The sequence below is a fragment of the Trachypithecus francoisi genome, unplaced genomic scaffold (genome assembly GCF_009764315.1).
Source record: "Trachypithecus francoisi isolate TF-2019V2 unplaced genomic scaffold, Tfra_2.0 Lachesis_group11, whole genome shotgun sequence".
Lineage (NCBI taxonomy): Eukaryota > Metazoa > Chordata > Mammalia > Primates > Cercopithecidae > Trachypithecus > Trachypithecus francoisi.
Window position 1 is genome coordinate 45,333,410 of NW_022681456.1, and position 9,963 is coordinate 45,343,372.

The following is a 9,963-nucleotide window of genomic DNA, read 5'->3' on the forward strand; positions in this document are numbered from 1 at the left end:
ACCTTCATGGCAGCCTCTCCCATCAAGACTCAGAGGCTTAGGAAGGAAAAATTGTTTCCTTGGCCAGGCCCAAGGCCTCCTGCTCTGTGAGACCTTGGGACATAGTGCCCTGTGTTCCATCTGTTTCAGTTCCAACTGTGGTTAAAGGGGGCCAAAGTACAGCTCGGACCATTGCTTCAAAGGGTGAAAGCCCCAAACCTTGGTGGCTTTTACATGATATTGAGTCTGTGGGTGCACAGAAGATAAGGAGAGGTTTGGGAACCTCCCCCTAGATTTCAGAGGATGTGTGGAAATGACTGGCTGTTCAGGCCCAATTTTTCTGCAGGAGCAGGACCCTCATGGAGTGCCTCTGCTAGGGCAGTGTAGAAGGAAAATAGGGGGTCAGAGTCGCCACTCAGAGTTCTCACTGGGGTACTGCCTACTGGAACTGTGAGAAGTGGGCCACCATTCTCCAGACCCCAAAATGGTACATCCACTGACATCTTGCACCGTGTGCCTGGAAAATCTGCAGGCACTCAATGCCAGTCCATGAAAGTAGCCAAAGTGGGGCCATACGTTGTAAAGCCACAGAGGCAGAGCTACCCAAGGCTGTGGGAGCCCACCTATTGCATCAGCATGACCTGACGTGAGACATGGAATCAAAGGAGATAATTTTGGAACTTTAAGATTTAATGACTGTCCTAGTGAATTTCAGACTTGCATGGGGCCTGTAGCCCCTTTGTGTTGGCCAATTTCTCCCATTTGGAATATGTATATGTACCCAAGGCCTGTACCCTTTTTGTATCTAGGAAGTAACTTACTTTTTAACAAACAGGCTCATAGGCAGAAAGGACTTGCCTTGTCTCACATGAGACTTTGGACTTGGACTTTTGAGTTAATGCTGGAATGAGTTACAACTCTGGGGGACTTCTGGAAAGGCATGATTACATTTTGCAATGTGAGGACATGAGACTTGGGAGGGGCCAGGGGCAAAATGACATGGTTTGGCTCTGTGTCCCCACCCAAACCTCACCTTGACTTGTAATAATTCCCACGTGTCAAGGGCAGGACTAGGGAGAGTTAATTGAACCATGCGGGTGGTTTTCCCCATGCTGTTCTCATGAAAATGAGTGACTTTATACAAGTCTGATGGTTTTTTCAGGGGCTTCCCCCTTCGCTTCACACAAAAATGTGCCTTCTGCCATTATTGTAAGTTTCATGAGGCCTCCCCAACCATAAAAAACTGTGAGTGAATTTAATCTCTTTTCTTTATAAATTACTTTATAAATTTTTCATAGCAGCATGCGAATTGACTAATAGCAGGTCAATGAAAAAACTAAAAGATAAACTAAAGAGTTTCTTAAGACAAACAAAACTGGAAACACAGCATACCCAGATATAGAAAATACAGCAAAAGCACCACTAAGGAAGTTTATTGTAATACATGCCTACATCAAAAAAGAAGAAAGTTCTCAAATAACCAACTGTTGCATCTAAAGTCACTAGAAAAACAAGAACAGACTAAGCCCAAAATTAGGAGCAGGAGGGAAATAATAAACATCACAGCAGAAATAAATGAAATAGAGACTATGAAAACAACAGAAAAGATCAACAAAATTAAGAATTGGATTTTGGAAAAGATAAATAAAATTGGCAAACCTTTGGCTAAACTAATTAAGAAAAAAGGAAGATAAACAAAATTAGAACTGAATAAAGAATCATTACAACTGATACAACAGATATGCAAAGGATTGTAAGAGACATTTATGAACAATTATATGTAAACAAATTAGAAAACCTAAAAGAAATAGATAAATGTATTGACACACACAATGTACCGAGATTAAAATATGAAGAAATATCTTAACAGATCAACAATGAGTAAGGATATTAAAACAGTAATTTTTTAAAGTTTCCCATCAAAGAAAAGCCCAGGACATCATTGTTTTACTGCTGTATTCTATCAAAAACTTAAGGAAATAATGCAAATTCTTTTCAAACTCTTCTAAAATATTCAACAGGAGAGAATAGTTTCAAACTAATTATTAAGACATCAGCCTTACCTTCACACCAAAGCAAAATAAAGATGCTACAAGAAAAGAAGACAACACTCCAATGTCCCTGATAAACATAAATGTAAAAATCATCAACAAAATACTAGCAAACCAAATTCAACAGCACATATAAAGTTTATTCATGGTCAGATGTGGTGGCTCACACCTGTAATCCCAGCACTTTGAGAGGTTGAGGTAGGAGGACCACTTGAGCCCATGAAGTTGAGGCTCAATGAGCCATGATAGTTGAGGCTGCAGTGAGCCATTATTGCACCACTCCATTCCAGCCTGGTCAACAGAGTAGCATCTTGTCGCTGGAAAAAAAAAAAAAAAAAGAAAAGAAAAGGAAAAGATCATGACCAAGTAGGATTTGTCCCTGAGATGCAAGGATGGTTCAACATACATAGATCAAAAAATGTAATACAACTCATTGATAAAATGAAGTACAAAAACCATGTGATCATTTCAATAGATGCAGAAAAGATATTTAACAAGATTCAAAATACTTTCATGATAAAAAAAAATTATCAACAAATTAGGTATATAATGAATGCACCTCAGCACAACAAAGGTCATATATGACAAATCCATGGCTAATATTATAATCAATGTGCAAATGTTGAAAGTTCTTCCTTTAAGATTTGAAACAAGATGAGGACCCTTCTTCAAAGACACTTCTATTTAATATAGTAATGGAGGTGCTAGCCAGAACAATTAGGCAAGTTAAAAATATAATACGCATCCAAATTGGAAAGGAAGAAATTAGATTATCCTCATGCAAATGACATGATCTTACATATAAAACCCAAAGACTGCACCAAAAAACTCTTGGAAGCCTGAGCAATGTAGTAAGACCTCATATCTATAAAAAATAAAAATTTACTCAAGTGTGATGGCACATGCCTATATCCCAGGAAGACCCTGTCTCAGAAATGAAAGAAAATGAAAAAAAAAAAAAATGTTATAACTAGTAAGTGAATTCACAGTGTCTTTTTTCTTTTTCTTTTTTTTTTTTTTTGAGACAGAGTTTTGCTTTTGTTGCCCAGGCTGGAGTGCAATGACATGATCTTGGTTCACTACAACCTCCACCTCCTGGGTTCAAGCAGTTCTCCTGCCTCAACCTCCTGAGTAGCTGTGATTACAGGCACCCGCCACCACACCTGGCTAATTTTTGTATTTTTAGTAGAGACAGGGTTTCACCATGTTGGCCTGGCTGGTCTCGAACTCCTGACCTCAGATGATCCACCTGCCTTGGCCTCCCAAAGTGCTGGGATTACAGGTGTGATCCACCTCACCTGACAAATTTAGTAGTTTCAACATAAAAAATTAAGCATACAAAAGCAGTGGAGTTTTTATATACTAACAGCAAATTATCTGAAAAAGAAATCAAGAAAATAGTTTTATTTTAAATAGCTACAAAAAATAATAAATACTTAGGATAAATTTAGCCAAGGAGCTAAAAGAGTTCCACATTGAATCCTGTTGAACATAATAAAAGAAATTGAAATAGACACAAACAAATGGAAAGATAACTCATGTTTGTGGATTTGAAAAATTATTATTGTTAAAATGTCCATAGTACCCAAAATGATCTAAAGAGTTGATATAGTTTGGCTGTGTCCCCACCTAAATCTCATCTTGAATTATAATCCTTACAATGTCAATGTATCAAAGGAGGGATCTGTATCATGGAGGCAGTTTTCCCCATGCTGTTTTCATACAGTGAGTGAGGTCTCTTGAGATCTGATGGCTTTTTAAGGAGGACTTCACCATTTGTTTTTGTCTTTCCTGCCACCTTGTGAAGAAGGTACCTGCTTCCGCTTTTGCCATGATTGTAAGTTTTTTTGAGTCCTCTCAACTACACAGAACTGTAAGGCAGTTAAATATCTTTTATTTATGAATTATCCAGTCTCAGGTAGTGTCTTTGTAGCAGTGTAAGAATAGACTAATACAAGAGTCAATGCAATTTTTATCAACATACAGTTGACATTATTCACAAAAAATAGAAAAAAAGAATCCTAAAATTTATACAGAACCAGAAAATACATCATATAGCCAAAGCAACCTTAAGCTAAAAGAGCAAAGATGGAGGTATCACAATACCTGACTTCAAAATATATTACATAACTATGGTAACCAAAACAGCATGATACTTGTATAAAAACAGACACATCGACCAATGGAACAGAACAGAGAGCCTAGAAATAAATACACATATTTACAGCCAACTAATATTCAACAAAGTTGCCAAGAACACACAGTGGAGAAAGAACAGTCTCTTCAATAAGTTATATTGACAAAATCAGATATTCACATGCAGAAGAATAAAATTAGATTCTTATTTCACACCATATGTAAAACTCAATTAAAATGGACTAAAGGCATAAATGTGAAACCCAAAACTATAAAACTATATTAAGAAAACATAGGGGAAAATCTCCTTGACATTAATCTGAGCAGTGACTTTTTAATATGACCATTAAGGCACAGGGAACAAAAGCAAACACAGACAAATGGGGTTATGTCAAATGAAAAAGGTTATGTATAGCAAAGAAAACAATCAACAGAATGAAGAGAGAACCTACAGAATGGCAGAAAATATTTGCAAACTGTACATTTGATAAGAGCTTAATATCCAAAATATATAAGGAGCTCAAACAACTTGATAAGAAGAAAATAACTTGATTGAAAAATGGGCAAAGTATCTGAATAGATATTTATCAAAAGAAAACATGCAATGACTATTAAGTATATTTTAAAAATGCTCAACAACACCAATCATCAGGAAAATACACATTAAAACCACAATGAAATAGCTCACATCTGTCCAAATTATATTAACAAAAAGACCAAAGATAATTGTTGTCAAAGATATGGAGAAAAAGGAACCCTTGCACACTGTTGATAGAAATGTAAGTTAGAACAATCATTATGGAAAAGAGCAAGAAATTTATCAAAAAATTAAAAATAAAGACCTTGCAATTTATCACAACAAAGAAGTGACAAAGGTTTGAGGCGATGGATATGCCAACTACCCTGGTTTTATCATTACACATATATTCATATAATGTATTGAAACATTACATATACCACCATAAACATGTACAATTATAAACATTTTCTTTAAGGGCCAGACAGTAAGCATTTTAGGTTTTCCAGGTCAAGAGGGAAAATTGAGGTTATTATGTAGGAACTTATAGAACGATTAAACACAGAATCATTTAAAAATACAAAAACTGAGGGGGGCACCAAGATGGCCGAATAGGAACAGCTCCAGCCTCCAGCTCCCAGTGTGAGTGACACAGAAGATGGGTGATTTTTGTATTTTCAACTGAGGTACAGACCTACAACTCACACCTCACATGGCTGGGTACCCCTCTGAGATGAAGCTTCCAGAGCAAGAATCAGACAGCAACACTCACTGTTCAGCAATATTCTATCTTTCACAGCCTCCACTGCTGATAACCAGGCAAACAGCATCTGGAGTGGATCTCAAGCAAACTCCAACAACCTGCAGCTGAGGGTCCTGACTGTTAGAAGGAAAACTAACAAACAGAAAGGACACCCACACCAAAAACCCATCAGTACGTCACCATTGTCAAAGACCAAAGGCAGATAGAACCACAAAGATGGGGGAAAAGCAGTGCAGTAAAGCTGAAAATTCAAAAACTTAGAGCGCATCTCCCCCTCCAAAGGCATGCAGCTCCTCGCCAGCAACAGAAAAAAGCTGGACGGAGAATTACTTTGATGAGTTGAGAGAAGAAGGCTTCAGTCGATCAAACTTCTCAGAGCTAAAGGAGGAACTACATAACCAGCGCAAAGAAACTAAAAACCTTGAAAAAAGAATGGATGAATGGATAACTAGAATAATCTATGCAGAGAACACATTAAAAGAACTGATAGAGATAAAAACCATGACAGGAGAACTATGTGACAAAGGCACAAGCTTCAGTAACTGACTCGATCAACTGGAAGAAAGACTATCAGTGATTGAAGATCAAATGAATCAAATGAAGCAAGAAGAGAAGTGTAGAGAAAAATAATAAAAAGAAATAAACAAAGCCTCCAAGAAACATGGGATTATGTGAAAAGACCAAATCTACGTCTAATTGGTGTGCCTGAAAGTGATGGGGAAAATGGAACCAGGTTGGAAAACACTCTGCAGGATATCATCCAGGAGAACTTCCCCAATCTAGTAAGGCAGGCCAACATTCAAAGTCAGGAAATACAGAGAACGCCACAAAGATACTCCTTGAGAAGAGCAACTCCAAGACACATAATTGTCAGATTCACCAAAGTTGAAATGAAGGAAAACATGTGAAGAGCAGCCAGAGAGAAAGGTCGGGTTACCCTCAAAGGGAAGCCCATCAGACTAACAGCAGATCTCTCAGCAGAAACTCTACAAGCCAGAAGAGAGTGGGGACCAATAATTGACATTCTTAAGGAAAAGAATTTTCAACCCAGAATTTCATATCCAGCCAAACTAAGTTTCATCAGTGAAGGAGAAATAAAATCCTTTACAGACGAGCAAATGCTGAGAGATTTTGTCACCACCAAGCCTGCCCTACAAGAGATCCTGAAGGAAACACTAAATATGGAAAGGAACAGCCGGTACCAGCCATTGCAAAAACATGCCAAAATGTAAAGTCCATCGATGCTAGGAATAAACTGCATCAACTAGCGAGCAAAATAACCAGCTAATATCATAATGACAGGATCAAGTTCACACATAACAATATTAACCTTAAATGTTAATGGACTAAATGGTCCAATTAAAAGACACAGACTGGCAAATTTGATAAAGAGTCAAGACCCATCAGTTTGCCGGATTCAGGAGACCCATCTCACATGCAGAGACACACATAGGCTCAAAATAAAGGGATGGAGGAAGATCTACCAAGCAAATGGAGAACAAAAAAAAAGCAGGGGTTGCAATCCTAGTCTCTGATAAAATAGACTTTAAACCATCAAAGATCAAAAGAGACAAAGAAGACCATTACATAATGGTAAAGGGATCCATTCATCAGGAAGAGCTAACTATCCTAAATATATATGCACCCAATATAGGAGCACCCAGATTCATAAAGCAAGTCCTTAGAGACTTACAAAGAGACTTAGACTCCCATACAATAATAATGGGAGACTTCAACACCCCATTGTCAACATTAGATAGATCAATGAGACAGAAAGCTAACAAGAATATCCAGGAATTGCAACTGTGCACCAAGCGGACCTAATAGACACCTACAGAACTCTCCACCCCAAATCAACAGAATGTACATTCTTCTCAGCACCACATCACACTTATTCCAAAATTGACCACATAATTGGAAGTAAAGCACTCCTCAGCAAATGTAAAAGAACAGTAATTATAACAAACTTTCTCTCAACCACAGTGCAATCAAACCAGAATTCAGTACTAAGAAACTCAATTAAAACTTCTCAACTACATGGAAACTGAATAACCTGCTGCTGAATGACTACTGGGTACATAATGAAATGAAGGCAGAAATAAAGATGTTCTTTGAAACCAATGAGAACAAAGATACAACATACCAGAATCTCTGGGACACATTTAAAGCAGTGTGTAGAGGGAAATTTATAGCACTAAATGCCCACAAGAGAAAGCAGGAAAGGTCTAAAATTGACACTCTAACATCATAATTAAAAGAACTAGAGAAGCAAGAGCAAACACATTCAAAAGTTAGCAGAAGGCAAGAAATAACTAAGATCAGAGCAGAACTGAAGGAGACAGAGACACAAAACACCCTCCAAAAAAATCAACAAATCCAGGAGCTGTTTTTTTTAAAGATCAACAAAATTGATAGACTGCTAGCAAGACTAATAAAGAAGAAAAGAGAGAAGAATCAAATCGATGCAATAAAAAATGATAAAGGGTATATCACCACTGATCCCTCAGAAATACAAACTACCATCAGAGAATACTATAAACACCTCTATACAAATAAACTAGAAAACCTAGAAGAAATGAATAATTTCCTGGACACTTACACTCTCCCAAGATTAAACCAGGAAGAAATTGAATCCCTGAATAGACCAATAGCAGGCCCTGAAACTGAGGCAATAATTAATAGTCTACCAACCAATAAAAGTCCAGGACCAGACGAATTCCCAGCCAAATTCTACCAGAGATACAAGGAGGAGTTGTTACCATTCCTTCTGAAATTATTCCAATCAATAGAAAAAGAGGGAATCCTCCCTAACTCTTTTTATGAGGCCAACATCATCCTGATACCAAAGCCTGGCAGAGACACAACAAAAAAGACAATTTTAGACCAATATCCCTAATGAACACCGATGTAAAAATCCTCAATAAAATACTGGCAAACCGAATCCAGCAGCACATCAAAAAGCTTATCCACCATAATCAAGTGGGCTTCATCCCTGGGATGCAAGGCTGGTTCAACATACGCAAATCAATAAAAGTAATACAGCATATAAACAGAACCAAAGACAAAAATCATATGATTATCTCAATAGATGCAGAAAAGGCCTTTGACAAAATTCAACAATGCTTCATGCTAAAAACTCTCAATAAATTCGGTATTGATGGAACGTGTCTCAAAATAATAAGAGCTATTGATGACAACCACAGCCAATATCACACTGAATGGGCAACAACTGGAGGCATTCTCCTTGAAAACTGGCCCAAGACAGGGATGCCGTCTCTCTCCACTCCTATTCAACATAGTGTTGGAAGTTCTGGCCAGGGCAATCAGGCAAGAGAAAGAAGTAAAGGGTATTCAATTAGGAAAAGAGGAAGTCAAATTGTCACGGTTTGCAGATGAAATAATTGTATATTAAACACCATTGTCTCAGCCCAAAATCTCCTTAAGCTGATAAGCAACTTCAGCAAAGTCTCAGGATACAAAATTAATGTGCAAAAATCACAAGCATTCTTATACACCAATAACAGAAAAACAGAGAGCCAAATCATGAATGAACTCCCATTCACAATTGCTTCAAAGAGTATAAAGTACCTAGGAATCCAACTTACAAGGGATGTGAAGGACTTCTTCAAGGAGAACTATGAACCACTGCTCAATGCAATAAAAGAGGACACAAACAAATGGAAGAACATTCCGTGCTCATGGATAGGAAGAATCAATATCATGAAAATGGCCATATTGCCCAAGGTAATTTATAGATTCAATGCCATCCCCATTAAGCTACCAATAACTTTCTTCACAGAGTTGACAAAAACTAAAGTTCATGTGGAACCAAAAAAGAGTCAGCATTGCAAGACATGCCGAAACCAAAAGAACAAAGCTGGACACATCATGCTACCTGACTTCAGAGTATACTACAAGGCTACAGTAACCAAAACAGCATGGTACTGGTACCAAAACAGAGATATAGACCAATGGAACAGAACAGAGCCCTCAGAAATAATACCACACATCTACAACCATCTGATCTTTGACAAACCTGACAAAAACAAGAAATGGGTTAAGGATTCCCTATTTAATAAATGGTGCTGGGAAAACTGGCTAGCCATAAGTAGAAAGATGAAACTGGATCTCTTCCTTACCCCTTATACAAAAATTAATTCATGATGCACTATAGACTTAAATGTTAACCTAAAACCATAAAAACCCTAGAAGAAAACCTAGGCAAAACCATTCAGGAGATAGGCATGGGCAAGGACTTCATGTCTAAAACACCAAAAGCAATGGCAACAAAAGCCAAAAGTGACAAATGGGATCTAATTAAACTAAAGACCTTCTGCACAGCAAAAGAAACTACCATCAGAGTGAACAGGCAACCTACAGAATGGGAGAAAATTTTTACAATCTACCCATCTGACAAAGGGCTAATATCCAGAACCTATAAAGAACTCGAACAAATTTACAAGAAAAAAAAAAAAAACCATCAAAAAGTGGGCAAAGGATATGAACAGACTCTTCTC